Source organism: Prosopis cineraria, unplaced genomic scaffold, assembly GCF_029017545.1.
Source record: "Prosopis cineraria cultivar Desert tree isolate PC_DT_omini unplaced genomic scaffold, ASM2901754v1 PC6, whole genome shotgun sequence".
In the NCBI taxonomy this organism is placed as follows: domain Eukaryota; kingdom Viridiplantae; phylum Streptophyta; class Magnoliopsida; order Fabales; family Fabaceae; genus Prosopis; species Prosopis cineraria.
This window is the reverse complement of record NW_026555337.1, coordinates 16084928-16106602: the sequence shown is the minus strand read 5'-3', so window position 1 is coordinate 16106602 and position 21675 is coordinate 16084928. Positions and strand designations below refer to the sequence as shown.

Sequence of the window (21675 nt, the reverse complement as noted above, 5' to 3'; positions counted from 1 at the left end):
AAGATCATTCAACCATGCCATATTTTCTCCTTGTTTTCGTCATGTTTCAGTGAGGAGACAGACATATATAGAATAGAGAATATGATAATAAGTTGATGCTTTCATATTTGTTGACTTTATTACTGCCTATAAAAAATGATGCAAATGAAAAAAATATTACATCATACAATAAATAAAATCCCCAATACTGATGCCTTCCTGGATCGTTTTCAGGCAAAGAGAAAAAAAAAAAAGTTTCTTGTACATTAATGCAAAAAGAAGATTAAAAGTTTGCAATTTGTAGTTTTGCGCCATTTCATAGGATTACCATTTTTAGTGCCCCACCATCTGATTTTGATACGTTTCTTGCTCCCCACTTTTCCCTTTTATTCTTTTTTTAATGCTCTCTTGCTTGATCAATGTGTATATATATATGGTCGAAATTAAATTTTTTGGGGATCAATTTATAATTTTCTTCTCAAAACAATAGTACAATATGATAGAGTACACGTGGAGCTTGGCTCAATTGAGAAAAAATGGCGTCTCAAGGGGCGTGATTCTTTTCAAGGAGAAGCCCAAGGACTAGGAGGCACTTTCCCACATGGTAAAGCAACAGAGTTCAAGTTTCATACTCTAAAGAAACCATTATAATTAGATATCCAATGACTAGTACCTGCATGGGCGGCGCTATATTGAAGCCAAGGCGGGCAAATGCACTCTTTAGGATTGGAGAAAATTACAAGAAAGTTTTATTTGTTAATTTCAATATTTTGCACCTTTTGACTCGAATATTTTACATATTTTGACTAAACTTTAAAATTTTTGAGTTTAAATTTTTTTAATTTTTTAATTATTAATTTTACAAATATTGCACCCAATAGCATAGGGTCCTAGCACTACCACTAAGTACCTGGATTAAAGCCAGGGAAGAGGTCCTAACACATAGAGATAGTAATTTGAAATAAGCCTAACGATCCAACTTCAAAGATGAGATTTAGCATAAATTGATGGTCAAGAAATTAAAAAAAAAAAGTGGTGACAACAGAAATCAAGATGAGATTTAGCACAACCAGAAAGAAACATGTTAGAGAAAACGTGAAAAAAAAAAAAAACAGAATTAGCACAAAACCCAAAAGGAAAGCAAAGGAAAAAGAGAGAGAAGGCAAGAAAAACCGAAGACTAAGTGCAATTGGATTTTTTTTTTGGCAGTGAGAAGTTTTATTTTGTGTTTATTATATACATATATATTTGTAAATTGAAAAATTATAGTAAAAAATTTTATACCTACAATGCACGGAATATTAACTCTTATTTATAATATAAAAAGTAGAGAAGAAAGAAGATTTTATTGAGTTTTCAATAAAACAAAACAGAAGGTTTAAAAATTTTTTAATATATTCCCTCTCATCCTTGTTATAAATAACTTTCAACATATTTCACTATAATAAAAGAAAACCTTTAACCTCATTAATTGTATCTAATAATTTATTAATAAATTTCAAACTTTACCCTTATAAAATATGCACACTCCAAAAAAAAACTCCAACATTAAATAAACTTCTTAGAATTTAATAGGAGTAAAAGGGTAAAGATGTACAAAAAATCATAAACGTTCCTTATAAATAAGATTAAAATAAATATTCTCTTTATTCTATAAGTAAGACTAGAAGAGTAAATAAAATGCAAAAGAAAGAAGTAAAATTACTTAAAAAATTTAAACCACATGTATTAAAAAAAATTAAACAGTATATTCTGTTATAAAATTTATTATCAAATGAGCCAAGTGAAATGGCAGAGCCAAGAAGATAGACCAAGTGTATCGAGCTACCCATTCATACCTGTTTTTTTCAGACCCAGCTTTTAAGAAATTGAGGAAATTTTGTATATTGAGGAAATTTTGTATAAAAAGACTTATGAGCCTGACCCATTTAAACCTAAAAAGGCTTTAGACTTCAGCTCGGTGACCCATTTAATCTCATATGTATTTCAAGCCCTGAAGTATTTTAAAATTTTGGATTAAATTTAGACTTAAGAATACTTCATTATTTGTCAAGTTAAAATTCTGTTTTCAAACTATAAATGCAATTTTTTACTACATGAAATTTCATATGAGAGTATACTACTTTCAAATTGTAGAAGGGTACTTTTTTTAGCTACAACGCCAACGTATTTAAATGGAAGAATCACGTAGAAGGGATATAGTTACTCTGCATGAACAGCACATTTTGATATTTCTTTTCAGGCCCAGATACGTCAAGTGCAGCTATTTTCCCGGTTGAAATGACCCAATTTCCTTTAATGAGGGAAAAGGCCTCGTGTAAACTGACAAGAACTCGTGTAAACAGATAGACTTTTTTGTTGTAAATAATTTAACTATTTTAGTTATTTACAGAGACCTTCTATTTTTATTTATTTTTTCAATTAACTTATAAATTTTTCTCTTTCTTAAGTACAAGTGTAAATTCACATGAACTCTTATGAATAGATGTACTTCTTGTTGTAAATAATTGAATGTTTTTTACTATTATTTTATGAACCTTCTGCTGTTAATTAATTTTCTTCAGTTAATTTATAAATTTTCTCAAGTGGAAACTCATATCAACTCTTGTAATTGTAAATAAATGAACTTGTAAATAATTAGATTTTTCTTGTTACTTATGGGCCTTCTGTTGTTAATTTTATTTGGTTAAATTGTAAATTTTGTTCAAGTGCAAAGTGTAAACACATTGGACTCTTGTGAATAAACATACTTCTTATTGTAAATAATTGGATTTTTCTTGTTATTTATGGACTTTTTATTGTTAATTTTGTCTGGTTAACTTGTAAATTTTTTCAAGTGTAAACCCACATGAACTCTTGTAAATAAATGGACTTCCTGTCATGAATAATTAATTTTTTTAGTCACGTATCTTTTGTTATTAATGTCTTTTGAGCACTTATATTATCACCCATTAAGGAATAGTTCAATCATTTCAGCTTGAGGCGTTTGGGCCTGTGGCTACAAAGGAATATCAAAATCTAATGGGCCTACACAGTATTTAAGTTCCTTGGACGAGCGTTCTATGGGGTTCCCCTAATTAAATCATTTCATTTTTCCCCCACCTCCCAACTCTTGGAACTTTATTGACATTACAAAATTTCTTGGGACCTTATTATTATTGAATGGCTCTCTTTGGGCTTAACCATTGTTGGTCCGACAAATTTCTGTCAAGAATTTAATTCATCCTTTCGTGCTCCATGTGCAAATGGAAGAAGAAATCACAAAGAGATATCCCACACTAAACAACCTTCTAGTCAAATTTGGATGCCAAACTTTGCAAAGCTAATGGGTTTGATCATTGGATGACTACTTAAAAGACTTTATTTTTTATTAATCATCAGTACCCTTTTATTGAAAATAATTTTGTTTGAAGCATGGTTAGTATTAAATATAAACACCTTTTTTAGTAGGAATTCAAACATTAGTTTATCACATCATAGGAGACTAGCCTCTTATGTTAAACCTTATCCAACCCCATTGGTAAAGACTTATATACAAATTCTTTTGTTGATGAAAAGACTAGCAACCATATTAATAATATACCTCATAGTTTGTCTTCAATTCTTGGAAAAAAATAACTATTCATTCATCACTAGGTAATACAACTAGCATGCCTATTTTAGTATGATTCCCTAGCTTTGTATAATACTTGACCTTAACCTTGTTTAGAGAAGTTGCTACTTACGCGTTTTTGGAAAATCTGTGCAATAATAATTCAAGGCCAATTCAGAAATAAATATTTTCAATATGCCATTCATGTAATAGATTGGAATCCATGACTTAAACTATTTCACATGGCATTGACTGACTTACCCGACTCTTCAAGCTAATCTTGGCACAAACATAACTTCTATTGGCTTTTTTTGTTCCCCTCTTTTGAACGCTTCTGTTAATACAATACAAAAACTATACACACCTATTTTAGTTCAAACAATTCCTTCGTATCCATATTCTCACTACAATTAAACTCAAGCAATCAAAAGTTGTCTCACTCATAATAAACATAATAAACTAAGAATTAAATAAGGCTGCTCTTCCATTTAGGGAAAAATAAAAAATACATATATAATTAGAACAAATGGGACAACGTACGGATTTCCGTGTAATTTTTAGGCTTTCTTCTCTTTTTTTAATGCGTATGATATATATTTAAATTTCCAATCAAATTAGTACTTGAAATGTATATTTTACGTCACAGAAATAATATAAAACTTTTCTAACAATGGAAGGATAATTTTATGGAAGAAATTTATACAGTACATATATATCTTCACCTTAAATCTCTACAATAATTCAGTTAAAGTAATTCACTTTTTTTCTTTGAGCAAAAAGCATTTCACATATATACATAAAAAGTAAATTAAACTAACAAGGCCCAATGATTGTAAAATACCTAAAACATGAAATCTCTTTAGCTGTCTATTTTAATAGGAGAAAATCCATTAGAAAAAACTGGAAGGAAAAGTATCCAAGGTATTTTCACACGTGTGATCATTTCACATAGATAACTTATCACACTATATATATATATATAACCTTCTTATTTATAAGAATTGAATCAAAAAAACATTTATATTTTGGAAGCACTTGAATAGTATTTCTCATAAAAATGTACATTAATAATTAATTGTTGTCCACTCATTTTGAATGATATAGAAAACTTGAATAATGTTTGACAAAACGTATGGTCTTGAGTATCATCTATTAAGATGACTTCATTAATGTAAATGAAAGTTTCCAGAAGTAAAATTTGTTGATTTCTTTAAAAAGGTCAAAAAGAAAGAGCAGCCGGGGAGAATTGGTAGCTGATGTCTTTGTTTTGACTTGAGCTTGACAATTTTCGGTATACACCAACTTGTTGGAGATGATTACGCCGTATCTCATGGTGGTGTAGGTGGCCACGAATTGTTGATTTAGAATGAACCAAATTCAATTATTGAATGAGTGTATCAATTGTAGTAATTAAATTTATCGTCACTTGAAAATTATATAGATATAATTTTTAAAAAAATTCAAAATAGCTCTCATAATTATAACATTCATCCCCTAAAAAATTTAAAACAATCACTAATACGATTTGCAATTTAATCTAATCTGACGTGAGAGGTGATATTTAATGCTTTTTGACCATCATATGACCAAAACATCTTACAACTATTCAATTAAATTTATGGTTGCTATTGTGTTACGTTAAATATTCATTGAGGGAGCGAATTTGTGCCATTTTTCGGACCCAAACCCAGGAATTATTTTCGATACCAAGTCGTGCCAATGAGAAAAAAGTAAAATTTTTACTTAATAAAGAAAACCATGAAGATCGTTATGTTGAAGGTCATGCAAATTAGTCATACATGAAAGTAGGCTTAAATGATAAAATTAGATATAGCATGAAAAATAATTAGAATTAGAACCCTTCTAATACACTACAAAAGTAATAATTTATTATATATAAATTGAGAGATATATGATTTAGTTCAGATAACGTACAAACAATATAATATTTAACCAGAAAACGTGTTTAGTTATTATTTTTAACCAGAAAAAGTGTGGATTACTCAAATTCAAGCCAAGAACGTTTGCCATCTTTTCTGTCATCATATGCAATATATTCCCTTCATACCACAATATATAGTATTTTCTAAAAGTTTTACTTGACCTAAAACATAGGGTATTGAGCAATTTTTATACTTATTTCTTTAACTATATTCCTATTTCATTTATAATTCTTTTTTTTAAAAAAATGATATATTAAAATTTTAATTGTCAATATCATCAAATACTTGTAAAGGGTATTTAATAAGAGTATAATTGAAAAGATGTAAATTTAAAAAAAAAATTGAAGTTTTACTAACTATTTTTAGAATCATGAATTAATTATCAAAATTGTATATTATATTATAATCCAGAGAAGCATTCATTTTGGACATGGGATTTTATGCACAAAATTATCCGTTTGACCAAACAACTTAATATATTTCATGAAGACCCGTTACTTGACAGGCACCAAGAATTTTCGAAGCCAACGTGTCCACTATCCTATTACTTCATGCCATCATTGTTTAAATTTCAAAAACACTACAGCTCGTCGCTGAACACTATATATACCCATTATTGCTATCCGTCATCTTCACAAAACCAATCACCACACAATCTCTCAGCCCCAAAAATGACTGTCATCATCAAAAGCCTCGCTGCGTTCTCCCTCCTTCTTGCTCTTAGCTTCACATTCACACAGGCCGCCACGTTTGACATCACAAACCAATGCTCCTACACAGTGTGGCCGGCATCCTTGCCGACCGGTGGCGGCCGGCAGTTGAATCCCGGCGAGACGTGGTCGCTTGACGTGGCTGCCGGTACCGCCAATGCTCGCATATGGGGCAGAACCAACTGCAACTTTGACGGGTCGGGTCATGGACAATGCGAGACGGGTGATTGTGGAGGTGTACTCGAATGCCAACTCTCTGGGAAACCACCAACTACACTTGCAGAGTTTTCTCTTAACCAACCCAACAATTTGGATTACTATGATATCTCTGTGATTGATGGTTTCAATATTCCCATGGAGTTCAGTCCAACCTCCAATGGCTGTACTCTTTCCCTCCAATGCCCGGCTGACAAGTGTCCCCTGATGCTTATCTCTACCCTGACGACAATTCTAAAAATCACAGTTGTCCAGGAGGAACCAACTACAAGATTGTCTTTTGCCCTTGAATGTGTTACTAGTCGTACGTACCTTGTTTTCTTATTATTATATTCCTATACCTCGTATAATAAAGAACTATGTAATAAGACGACATTCTCAGCACATTTCTGATCGTATGTGTGCATTTGTCGTACTAAGATATAAATAAATTCTCAACTTTGATTTTCATATACTTTGCTTCCTTACCCCGCCCCCCAAAAAAATTCTTCTGCTTAGTATTCATGCATGTTTAATTCTTTTGCAACATTACTTACTCTAAAATCCGGATCACAATATTAGACATGTTTTAAAAGTTTTATGTAGTTCAAAATAAAGGGCATTAATTATGTAATTTTTATAATTATTTTTTTAACTATATAACCCTATTTCATTTTTTACTTTTTTTAAAAAATAATGAACTAAAATTTTAATTATCATTATTAAAACACTTATATATGATACTCTACACAGTCTCTATGCCTAAATTCGAGTTCCTTAGTGTAACCTGCGATTAATTTTTATTATTCTAGAGAACTTTCATTTTAACATTGAAAGTGAAGACAGTACTTGTCACACCTCAATACTAAGGGCATGATCGGCATGGAATATGAAGTAAACACACATTCCATAAGCCTTGACTGACTAGAAATTAAGCTAAAATAGTGATATGTGCAAGTTATATATAATAGTAAAGTTCGTAAAGCTAAAATAGTGATAGGTTTGAGGTGAGGATTCATAATTTTATTCTGCTTATGGCATTCCTGTGCGTCTGATTGTGTAGCTTTGTTGTTTCTTTTTGTTCTTGGGATGATGTTATGTCGGAAGTGAGGGGATGAAATTTCTCTTCTATTATGCTGGTATGTGTTTAAAGGGCGTAAAGAAATTTGGAAATCTTAATCTGCTAATGAATTGATGAAGATGTGTTTTGCTTGAATGATAATGTATTCAAAGCTTGGGCATTGCTTATTGGTGAATCCAAACTATGTCACGTGAAGGAATTTATTTAAGAAGCTACTTGGATCTTATTTGAATTATCTAGATTATTTTCAAGAGTTACATGGTTAATAATTTATAGGTTAGAGTATGTTTTAGGAGTGATATTTGGTAAACTAGCATTTACACCTCCGTACGATGCGTGAGAACAAACACCTTTAACAATTCGATACTCAAAATTACTTTACCAACCATTGCATTAAATTCAGGTTCTTCAAACTATACAAGTTGCAAAGTGCAAGGCAACAGGGCGGAACCAGACTTCAAATGTGAGGGGGGCCAAGTTTTTAATTTAATAAATATTATTAACCTAGGTAATTTAAAACTAATTAATTAAATAATAAAAATAAATTTTTTAAATATTTAAACTTATATACACAATTTTTTTAATCAAAATCAGTTGATTTTTTAAGCCACCACTTTTGCCTTATAACTATCTCTTAATAAATATTATTAATCGATATAATTTTGAAAACAAAAATTTGGGCATACATAGGACAATCTTAAAAATAATGTATTATTTCAAATGATTTAATTTATCATGCTAAAGAAAAAAGATACTAATATGTACATACAAACCTCATGTATCATTTTTTTTATCAATTCAAAATTATTGTTAATCAATAAAAATAATTAATAAAATAATAAATTATATATTTTATAATATATAATATCTATCATATAAAATAAGTATATTATATATAATAGGCATATTTTATACTCATTCCGTTTAAAAATGTAAGTCATTTTTTGAGGAGTTAGATATTAAAAAATGTAAGGCATTTTTAGTTTTTCGAAGTATAATCATTACTTTTTTTCAAAAGTGTCCTTATTGATAATAACTTTATATTTATTATAGGATTTTTAATAGGGTAAATATGAAAAGATATGGTTAGTTGGTAAGTAGATAAATATTTTATTAGGGGTGAGATTCGGTTAAAAATGCCTTACATTTTTGAACGGAGGAAGTAAGAAGTATAAATATTATATATATATATATATATACACATATACATACGCAAGCGTGACTGATGAATAAAATAAAAACTAAGTGATAGTGTTTTTCTTTGTAGTTGATATTTTAACTTCATATAATTATATAAGGGGTGGAACTTGGCCCCCCTCATGATCAACGTAGTTCTGCCCCTAAAGGCAATACAATCTATGCGATGCATGGGGAGCATATACTTATTATACTCAATCAAAAAAGCTTTACAAATAGTATAATGGCCATAAATTTAAAATTAAATAAATTTCTCTCTCAATTAATATTTTATTTAATTGCTTTAATTCTATAGTAAGTGAAGAGTGGTAATTTATTGAAACTCATACCAGTAATTTTTTTTAAGGTCCAGAGTAAAAAAATATTGATTTTATTTTGTTTTAAATTATAGAAAAATTGTGTACTTTCATTGTGCCTTTTTTGTAATTTTCCCTGTGCTCTTTCTTGTAGTTTCGCCCATTATCTTTATGTTCAGATTTTTATTTCTCTCGGTGCGTAAAAATAGAGCGTGGCATTTCTCTTTCTTCTTAACCGACATTTTCCTTCTCCTCCATCGTCGAATGCTCCAGAACCTAGGTAGAGAGAACCTTCGATCAACCTTCATCTCCTACTCGCCTTTTCCGTTCTTATTCAGTTGCTGGCGTTCATTGTGAGTTCACTGTGAGTTTGCCGCCACAATAAGTTTGTTGAAGATTCGACTGTGAGTTTTCCCCTGTTTCGCGCTGCAAATCGCTCACCTTTGTTAGTTATGGTTCAGCTTATTCGTCCTCTGTTTATCTTTATCGCTGGCTATTGTTCTTCCTTGTTGCTTTGTGTGCGACAGTTCCTCCTTCTTTTAGCTTCACATGGTTAGTCTCTCCTCCTCCTTACTCCTTCTCTGTTCTGTGGTGCTTGGTTGGGATGAGGAGTTTCGAACCTTCCTTTAGTTAGCTCTATGTGCATGTGAGTGTGTGATATAATAATATTAGCATTAATTTTTTTTTCCTGGAATTCTGCTGTTGTCCGTGCTATGTAAGAAGGAAGTTGAAATTTAAGGTGGAAATTTATATTGAAGTTTGATAATGATACATATGGGTTAGAATTTTTGGAGCTAAATTGATTTTCATTTGGATTGATTAATGTAAAAAAATTGATTAGGATGAGAATGGAATAGAAGATCTTAGACATGAAATTTGGACGTTGGTACTTATAAAATGTTTGTCAAAATGCATGTTAGAAGGAATTATTGATTGGGTACTTCCTAAAATTTCATTAAGAAAAATTCCTTGGGAACATAACTGGTTTGGATATTATTATCTTGGAATTGAGTTTAGCCAAACTTTCTAGTATTAAAGATAAGATATTGTTGATGTGGGTTTTTAGTCTTAATTGAGTTTGATTTGGTTATTGGTTACCATATTAATATTATGAAATTTTTAGAAGTGAAATTGAAGGGGAAGATGTTGGTATTTGTTTGAAAATTAATGCTCATAAGGTGTTTGATAAAATGCTCGTTAGAACATTTTTACTTGAAATTAAATTCACTAAAATTTCATTCAATCCTTGAAAGACATAACCGGTTTGACTACTATTATCTTGTCAACTGAGTTTGGCATTAGCTATAGAAATTTAATTGTGAAGATATTGTGTAATTAGTCGAGTTCTTTAAAAATAATATACTTTTAGTATTTTAGCAAAAGGTTTAATATGAGATTGTATTTTAACCGAGCATTAAACTATAGCTTTGATGAATTTTTATGTGTAGAGCCCTAATTTTAAAATTTCAAATAATTATAGCAAAATTTTGATAGCGGTAATAGTGGAAGGAAATTATTGAGTTTATTAAAATTTTAGTTAAAATCTTAACATGATTTTTAGGGTGTTGGAAAAAAGAAAAATGCGATCAAAGTTTAGATGAAAATTTTGAGAATTTCAGGTAAGTGAATAATGTCCCAATCAATATATATATTAGAAAACATTCTTTATCAAAATATTGTTTTAAAAATGTATAGATATTATATATTTCTCTTGCATTAGCTCCTTTTGCTAATTAAATTGTTTTACTTTTTAGAGTCATGACTTATATTTTTTGGATTGATGGAAATACTTTTACAAATTTTAGTAGTATGTTATTTGATAAAGCCAACTATTAAAATTAGCAAACAATTTATAAAATATTAATTATGAACTTTTATATTTAGAAATATTGATGTTTTACATGGTTCATGCAAATTTGATACTGAGAAGAGAAATTATATTTTACAAGTGATGATTTTCTCACATGTTTGAAAGTGAATTTAAAAAAGGACTTTATATAGAACATTGATTGCTAACGGCAATTCCATTAACCCTTGGTGTGTCTTAGTACACCTAGCTAGCAAAGTGTTGATAAAAAGTGCTAGCCTCATGCAATGGCCAATGCACGTAAAACGAAGAGATGGTTATTTGTGAGCATCATATCATGTTTGTTTTGTGGCTTTGGCTGCGTTTGGTTACTTATAGTCATTGACTATGTATCCACGTTTGTCTTCGTGGCAAGAGCCACGTTTGGTTATTCACCCTCATAAACTATGTGTCCACGTTTGTTAATGGTTCTTATAAGTCCCTATAATCATAAATTAGATTACTTGGTGACTTTATATCTCATTGGTTTTTTTAGTAATTTATGTATAATTATTTATTTTGTTTATTTGTTTTCTTAAAATCACGTGATAACAATATTTGATTTGATATTTTAATGTTTCTAAATTCTATCTAAAGTTATATAGATCCATTTTATTTTGAAGCTTATTTAAATTTTTATGAAAATTGTTATCTCCAACTTATCTAATTGTTTCAGACTTTTCTTTTATTCATGTTCAATTGTTTATTATTGGGATGTCATCCATTGAAAAAAAAAATTTTAGTCTTAGATGGAACGACTCAACTTGTATTTCTACATGTTCATTGTGGCGTTTTATCATTCAAATAGAGTGAAAGAATTACTTTAATAAGACCCATTTGATGTAATTTGAACCTTGTATTAAATTAATGATCTAGCCCTAGGCGCTCCATGTTGATTATAGGTAAGATCCTCATTTTTATTATAAGATTGAATAACTATTGGTAAGGAGTGCAATTTCTTTGTTTGAATTATTGTTGTTCTTTGTTGGTGATAAATTTTGGAAGTCTCATTTTTAGGATACATTTTGTTAAATTTTTTTATAAAAAATTGGATTAATGAGCAAAATAGACCTTGAAGTATTACTTGAAAAGCGATTTTAACCTTGAACTCTTAAAATATACAAAATAAATCCTGAACTTTTAAATTCATAGCAAATGAACCTTGAACGTTAAATTTTTTAATGTCGTCACTATTCATGCACTACTATTCACCGTGGGCCCCAGTTAATACTGACGTGTCATTATGAATTAGTACCATAAACCTTAAACTATTATATTAGCAGCGTTCTAAACCTTGAACTATTATGTTAGTAGCATTTTAGATTTTAAACTTTGAAATTTTGAACAAATTACTCCCACTATTTATGTATAAAACGTTGATTATTAATAGACTAAATTAGCCTCAGTATGGTTTGGCGCAGTGAATGCATTGTTGACTGTGGCGAATAACCTATAATTTTGTAAGACATTTTTCCCCCTTTTCTTGCAACATTTTCTAAATGATTGGCATCTCATGCTTTCGTATACTCTATAATTCTAATTTAATTTTATTTTAAATAATTTTTATTTATTTAATGGTAAAAATTTAGGATCCATTTGAAAAGAAATTTAAGTATCAAAGGATTTTACAGACAATAAATGCGATAGTAGATGATTTCATTAACAAATTTAAAACTCAAATTAATCGGTTAATTAAAATTATCTAATATTTAAACTTCTTTTCAAAAGAGACCCTAAGTTTTCACCATTAAATAAATAAATATTATTCAAAATATTATTAAATTACAGTTATAGAGTATACGACAGTATGAAATACGAATCATTTAGAAAACATTGCAAACAAAAGGGGCAAAAATTATCATTTTACAAAATTATAAGTCGTTCGCTATGGCCAACTGTGCATTCACCGTGACAAACCATGCTAAGGCTAATTTGATCTACGTAATAATCATCATTCTATATATAAATAGTATGGATAATTTACTCAAAAATTTAAAGTTTAAGGTCTAAAATGCTACTAATATAATAGTTCAGGGTTTAGAACACTATTAATATAATAGTTTGGGGTCTATGGTGTTAATTCATAATGATACATTAGCATTAATTGAGGCCCACGGTGAACAATAACTGCATGAATAGAAATGATATTAAAAAATTTAACAGTCAAGGTTCATTTTGTTACAAATTTAAAGTTCAAGATTTATTTTGCACATTTTAAGAGTTCAGGGTTGAAATCGCTTTTCAGGCAATACTTTAAGGTCTATTTTGCTTATTAACCCTAAGAAATTTTGAATTTTGGTTGCATGAAAAATATAAAAAAATTAATTAATTAATTAATAATAAAAATAAAATATTTAACAATTCTATTTGTATATTATATGTGTTTATTGTTTAAAAATTTGAAATTTCTTTAGTTAAGACTTATGGGATATGAGTTTTGCATACATATCTCATGCCACTCACGCCTGGACGTGACAAATAGATGTTACAAAAAGATAGAATAATCATCTTCATAAGTATCTAAATTATATCATTGCGCGCTTGCAAAGCAGATGAAGATACTAAAATAAAATGAACTTCTTTAAATATAAAGAATAAGGGTAATTAAAAAGTATCAATAAAGAAGTTATATTACACAAAAATTAACATTACATTAACTTGTCTAATCACGAATATTGCTCGAACAGTAACAGCTTAACATGTCTAATCATTAAACATTGCCTCAAGAAAGCCTAAATTATATTATACTACGTACTTTGTAAAATGGATTATATCACCCTGTGAAGACATGCAAGGGCAGCTTTGACTGTGCATTTTGCTTAAGTAGACATTAAAAAAACGGGAGAATCTCATCTACAGCCCCCAATGGAGAAAAACTATACTTAGAGCCTAATGCATTTTGAAATTATTTTGTGAGCCCAAAGGCTCTTTTTGCAAATATGTTTTAGGGAGAAATGACACAATTGCTCTTGGTGAGAAAGGAAACAAGTACAAGTTCATATTTTTACAACTACATATTCATGAATTTATGACTTTAGATTTACATATTAACAAATAATTATCCTTTGAAAATGAAATTCTTGTCCAAAATTGACATGTACATCTTGGCCAATTTAATAAATTTACAACTTAAAGTTTAGATATTCACAAGTATAGGTGCTTCTATTAAAGGTTCATCATGACAGTAAGTTGATATTTTTACAATTGCATGTTTATGAATTTACAATTTTAGGTTCACATATTGATGGCTGACAAATTTATCTTGACCAACTTAATAAATTTATAACTTAAAGTTTGAATATTCATAAGTATACATTCATCTACTCATAATTCAAAGCACAGAATTTATGACTTCATATATTCAAAACTAAAGTTTATAATGATAGTATGTTCAGATTTTTACAACTAGATATTCACAAATTCACAATTTTATGTTCACATATTAACGAATAATTGTCCATTAGTAGTAAACTTAAAGTTTTTTCTTTTTCACTAAGGGCAATTGTGTCCTTTTCCTTCCTAAAACATATTTGCAAAAAAGTGCCCTTGGGCTTGCAAAATAATTTCAGAAAGTACTGGGCCCTAAGTGCAATTTTTCCCCCTTGGGACCCTAGAGAAGATTCTCCAAAAAAAAAAAGATCGCCACAAATGTAAAAGGTTTGCATGAATTTGCAAGAAATGAAATGCCAAAATAAAAAAGACTTGTTAAAAAGCTCCAATTTTAAAATAGAGAGGAAATAAGTCCTCCAATAACTCAATCTGATGCTAGCATGTATAAATCCCTTCTCATTGATACTACTATTAAAATAACTCAACATATTTGTATGCTTCCTTTTGGATGGAATGAAGTTTCTCAGTATTTATCCCCAAAAAAAAAAAAAAAATCAACATAAACTAAAACTGAGGAAAGCATAAAAGCAAGGCTTCCTAAAATGATAGTCAGCACCCAACAGAAAGACCAAATACAACTAAATCCTTTTCCTGCTTAATGACTTTAACACGTGGCTTTGAGGAAGATATGGCTGAGGAACTAACACCAACATACAGAAGCAACCCTCCTTCAGCACTACTCTTCTTTACAATATTCTTCCTCTTTCCCCTGGTAGGCACAGTGGCAAGAAGTTGGGAAATAGCCATGTCATCCAACCCTGGTCTAACTGATCTAGTAGTCTATGGCACTGCTGGAGCAGTGTTAATTGTAGTGATCTACACGGCAGCAGCTTCTGTGTCTTCGATAATGCAAACATCCTCCTACAAAAATATTTAGGTGACAGACAAGTTATAGAAAAGCTTACTGTATAACATTAGATAATACAAAGCCCATGCAAATAACTAATTACCTAAACTGCACCATCTGCTCTGTCGAGTTCTCTCCAACCTTAATACATACATAAAAAAGTCACAAGTATGAATATCTGAAATCATTATCATTATTAGTCATCTAATACCAATTAAAAGAGTGTTCTTTTTTGTAAAAATACCTCAACACTTGCTTCTGTGAATTTATCCATGAGATCCTCACATTCAATATACTATGCTACACTAATAGGAGAGTTAGGATAGTCTACATTGTACTTATTCAGCTTCAACTTCAGAAACATTGTCTAACTCATCTGGGAAGTCATATAAGAAAATGTGCGTCCTGCCAAAGTTTAAAATATGCCACCTAAACTACTGAGAATTACTTATGTTCTGTAATTTGGTATGTCTGAAATGTTGATTCTTTTATGATTACGCAGCATGTTTGACACAGATGGTTGGTTTGAAACAAATTAACTGATGCAACTTGTGATTGGTGATGGCAATGACTGCGCGCTATATTGCATTAAATAACAGACGTTAGGAAACATATAAGGCAAAGAACTACATAGTAAAATAACAAACTTACACCAACCTTTCAATGTATCTCTTCTTCAACGTTGGGATTAAAAGACAACTTTGTAGCATGATAAGAGCTTCAAACTTGAGGTGTTCCTACCAATATACTCCCTCCCTTTCTATTTGTAAGAGCAAAAAAACTATATCACACAGTTTAATAAAATTAATTAACTATATTAATTATGTCTGAAGATAAAAGAATTGAATTACAATACCCTTTGTTAATTGTGTTAGTCAAGTCTTCATTAAATTTTGAGGGGTAATTTAGGAAGTTTGTGATAAATGCCTATTGGAAAATGTGATTTTTGCTTATATAAAAAAAGAATTTAAAGTGATAGTTTTTCCTATAAATAAAAAATGGAGGGAGTAATGTGTACCATCTTGTTACTCTCAAAAATCAAGATATAACTTCCACATTATTAATAATATTAAAATTTATAGTAAGCCAATAGAAAATACCATCTTCATCAAAAACCAACCTCACAAAGCTGCAGAGCCATCACAATAGGATTTAGCAACTTCTCAAAATCAGCCATGAAAATTGAGAAAGCACAGTCATCAAAAGAGCACCCGATGAACAGAATTTCCGCTGAAAAATATGGACTCAAAAATTTGAAACTCATACTTGAAAGTATTGGCATAAATGAAAATAAAGTCTTCAAAAATTTCCAGACCTCTCCTCCGATCCGCTAGGATTAAGCGTGGCTTATTCTTAGTTTCATACTTTCATTATTGCATGGTACTCCTCAAGTGATACCCTCATGCTTGCCAAACTAATGACATCTGCATATTTCAGCAAAACATATTTGAGACTTCTACATAACAGATATACAACAAGAAAAAATAATTTATATTTAATTTGATATTATAAAACCCATATTAACCTACGAGATGCTCTATAGGATTATTTTCATCGAGTTCATTCATGTCAGATATGTGCCTGATACTGAATTGGCATTGGAAAGTAACTTAATATCACTTTGTATAATTCAGAAAGTGTAAGTTGCAGGTAGGAGCTATGTGCAATATATGGAGGTTGCTGTGACTTGAAAATAAGCGGGAAGATGATTGGCAACATGAGTCATAACTATCTCAGTTTGTGATATGGAATGCTCTATTACAGAAAACTTAATGTCAAAGTATCTAGGTTAACTTGAATCGACAATACAAATAAAGATCATTGGTTTAAATCAAGTTTCATTTACATAGATATCTACTCATTTAACTTTATCTAATAGGGTTTTCATAGAAGCAAAAAAATGGTAATCTTAACACAACATTGACCAATCACTAAAGCACCTACCTCTCTTGTTGTTGTTATTGTTGTTATTTGGTTTCTACATATGCATTGAATACTTTAAAGGGAGAATGATAAGTAAGGACATTGAAAGAATATTAATGCCAAATTAAAAACTTTAGTATTGAAACATGTTAGAAGGATTATTGAAATTTGAAAATATCAGTATTGAAAAGTCCTAATTTGACATTAATGTTTTTACAAGCTCCTTATTTTTTCATTCACCCTACATTTAAACCTAATAGCCTATATTGCTTTCCTATTCACATGCTACATTTTATGCAAGTTTTCAAATATTAGCACAAATAAGGTAATGGTATAAGCTGGTTAGACGGCTTCAAATAAAGATGAAAGTATGACTTCGCCTTCTTTGATATTGAAAGGCAGCTGACCATGCATACCTACAACATAGCTGACATTATGGGTTGCCCTCATATTGTAAATACTTAGACATGAGGCCTTTCATTACTTTTTGTAATACAACATACAATTTACTTTTTTTTTGGTAATCTACCCTAATATTTTAAAAGCTGGACCGAACATTGGACCGAAAAAATCAATGGTTCTTGGTTTTTATGGTATAATCAATTAGATCAGCAGTTGGACCGATAATGTAATAATTAAATAAAAATAATATTAAATGTATATATAAAATAAATGTATGAAATAAATCCACAATATGCCTAGTTATTAATAAAATAGCATAAGATGACAGTAAATTTACAATATTATAAATTATAATTTTATAACTTTTTAAATATATATGAATCTTAGTTAAATTAGATAGCTACCTTTGCATATATAATTGTCAACATCTTTATTAAAAAAATAGTCTCTAATTTTTGAATTGTCCAAAAATAAAATTGGCTTTTAGTGGGGATCTAATTTTTTAAATTTTTTAGTTTTTTGTTTTCAATTTTTTAAGCTTTTTTAATATTAATTATGTTTAAAATCGTTAGGTTTTCTAAAAACTGATCTAGTTTCTAATTCAACTCCAGTTTTTAACTTAATAGTAGCTCAACTTCAATTCAATCTGGCCCAATCATGAAAACAATTTTTTGATCTAACCAAGCTGTTAATAGCTCCGATCGATGGTCCAACCATCCTGTTCAATCTAATTTTTAAAACAATGATCTACCTTGCAAATTAATTTTCCAATCAATAGTAAAATGACAGACCAAGCTGATAATTTAGGCTAAGTTCGATAGAGTTAGAGCTTGGCTCAAACACTTGAATAAAAAATAATTTTTAAAAAATATATAACACATAATAAATATTAATTAATTCTATAAGTCTTATATCATTTTATACTAAAATACCATTTATTTTGGTGCATAGCTATATTCATTTTTTTAAAAAAATAAAAATATTTATATGTTCATATTTTTATTATTTTTAATTAATAAAATATCTCAAAATAATATTTAAAATATATTTTAAAAATTTTGAGTCCTATATATCATTTGCATATCCAAAAAAATATATTTTATATATTTTATAAAATAATATAATTAATTTTAAAGTAAAAATAATTTAAAAAATAAAATTCAGACATGTATGAATTCCCAACTCTACCACTAGATAAATATAATTAATAGAGCAATATTTTTGGATAATTATTTAGTTATCGTCTATGTCAGACTTAGTTAAAAATTAAGAATAGACTAAAGTAAATACCTTTTGTATATAGGGGTTAAACAATATAAAAATTTAAAGCAAAAAAATTACAAAAAATAGTATTTTACTCATAATTAAATAATTTTATTTTATGTAATATAATGATGGCTATTTTTCTCATAATTTTAAAAATAAAAAGTAAAGTTTACCTAAAAGTTATTAAAGACTTTGAACTAATTGGGACAATTATTTTAAATTAGTGGCCTAACCATAATTAAATTAAGATCAACTTGATCATAACTAAAATAATATAATTTAATTAAAATATATAAAATATTTATATATGACCATGATAAGAATAATATTTAAACAATAAGATATTAATATACAACTAAAGGAAATATTTATGAATAAATTACATATAATATAATAAAATAGTAACAGAGCTACTTAAATACAAAGTTAATAATTTATTATTTATTATTTTATTATTTTAAAGTTAAAATAATATTTTATGCTTAACAAAATTATTTCAAAATTAAAATTGATTCAAAAAATAAAAAAATATTTTTAAAATTTTTTTGATATTCGGGCTGGCCTGAATAGGCCTGAAACTTAAAGGTGTTAGGATTGAATTTAGCTATATGAGCTTTTTAAAAAAGATAGGATATTTTAAATCCAATCTAAATGAGCCAACATGTTCGAATCACAAGCTCTAAAATAGGGCCCTCCATTTGTATTGATGATTTGGTCGTGTTACTGAAGTTGTATCACTGATATGGTAATTGGATGAGATGGTTAGATAGCTCAGCAAACATATTCTGGTGATGTTATCCAAAAAAGCTTGATGATATGCGTGTACCTGCTTCCCTATGCTGTTGCGTGTTAGGAATTGTTTTATCTCAAAAGTTTGATTTGAAATATCAGCTACCCTTCACACAAGGATCGAAGCAACTGAAAAAGTTTATGTGCATAATAATACAAATGAAGAAGTTGGGAATAAAAAAAGTGATGGCAATTCATTACAGCTAGTTGGAAATTATCTAATATACTCTGTCGGTCTCTATATATAAAATATTTTTAATTAAATTATATAAATTAATAAAAATTAGTTATCTAATTAAAAGCACATCAATATTTTAATTTTTTTAATTATTATAAGTAAAAAATAAATCTCTTTTTTCAAAGTAAATTAATGAAAGTATTTATTTTTTTCTCTTTTTAATTTAATAAGGGTATAATAGTTCATTTATTAAAAAAATATGTTAATAATAACTTATATTTAAGAACAAAAAAAAGTTTTAAAAAATTTTTTATATATAGGGACAGACGGAGTAAGTAAGTATCATTAGCACATATGAAGTAAGCATGACTTTTGGCTATTCTGTACATTAAGGTATTCACTTGATACCCAACATAAAACGGGAGAATGACAAAAAAGTTTTAAAATGGCTAATTAATTCAAGTTATATTTTAAATGCCGAACTTTTTAAATTTATAACTCAATTTTTTAATTTTGCAACTACGTTGTGGTGAGTTTGTAACTTGTTTTTCAAATTTTAACATGATTAAATAATAAAAAAATTATTTTTTCTGTTAATATTTGAAATATAAATTGCAAATTCATCACTTGCAAAGTTAAGAGATTGAGTGATAAATTCTTAAAATTTGGCACTTAGAGTTAACTTGAATTAATTGATCTTTTTGAAACCTCCCTATCATTCTCCTAGCATAAACACCACCACCCATACGTGGTACTACAAAAAGTAATAGAACTTTGCCTACAACATCTTGATGTTAAAGGTTCTGAAAAAAGATTTATTTGCAAGCTGATTTAATATACTTTTTACCTACATACAAGTTAAAGAAGTGGCTAAGAAATGAAAGCTACCAAAAGAGGTTGTGGCTATTGGCTAGAACTCCAAACCAAAAATATTGGCTCAAGGCAATTGGAGAAGGTAGATGACGAATAAAGACCTTTCGTTCCAAATAAATTCATCAAAATGGAAAAAAAAAACATACCTTTATCTGTCATGTGATGTATGTAACCAAATAAGTTAAGAATCTCTCCGCTCAAGCAATTGCAAAAAGTAGCTATTGAACTATCAAAGGCATGTGATATGACATGAATCTGAAAAAAGTATATTCAACAAATCTGAACAAATAACTTTAGCTGTCATATAGTGGACGTAACCAAAATAAGGTAAATGACCAGGGTCAAAAGGCAATGGTAATAGTCACCAAGCTAGAAACCAAAAATTGGTTACAGAAGTTTAGCATGACTATTAAAAAGACTCACAAATTAAACTCACTACTCAAACCATCAAGAGGATGCTAAAATAAACTGTCATAAGTTTTTTGACAGATAAATTTTAAAAGCTATCAAGATTTCCAAAAAAAAAACTAAGTGAAACACATACCTGCAAGGATTACCAATCATACTAACAGAAATATGATTCAAATTCTTTACACCCTTGCTCTTCACGAATATTTTTACAAAAATAGATAATGGCAACATCATTTCAACGTACATATATTTTAAATACTCCTTTCATGTTGGATTTAAATTTAATCCTTGATCAGATCATATATTGCAAAGACCCATTTTCTAAGAATCAACTATTATTTCATAATAGAAACAACATAAAGTAAACTTAATTGAACTATGATTCAACTGTCAACCACATGAATTATAAAGCGTATATAATATATTGATTATCAAACAGGATATATAATACCCTCCACACACTTTAAAAAAAAAAACAACACTCTTGATGACGACTTTCATCGGTGACTCAAAAACATCACCATAGAAAGTCTAACCTTCAGCTAGAACACTCAAAGTTGCTACTAATCATCAACTTTAAGAGGCGACTTTCTAAAGTCGCCGATAAAAAATTTAGGTTAATGTCATTGCTAAAAGTTCACAATCAACAACAACTTTGATTGTCAACATAAAAGGTCTAACCAAAAAGTCACCGCTGAAAGTTTGATATCAATAATAACTAGATATCATTATCATAAATTTTTTATTTTTTTATTTA

The 21675-nt window shown here is 29.0% G+C and overlaps 1 pseudogene; it reads left to right on the top strand.

Annotated features, from left to right (window-relative positions):
* The first annotated feature begins 6153 nt into the window (after positions 1–6153).
* LOC129314603 (protein P21-like) lies at positions 6154–6890 on the top strand (annotated as a pseudogene).
* The last annotated feature ends 14785 nt before the right edge of the window (positions 6891–21675 follow it).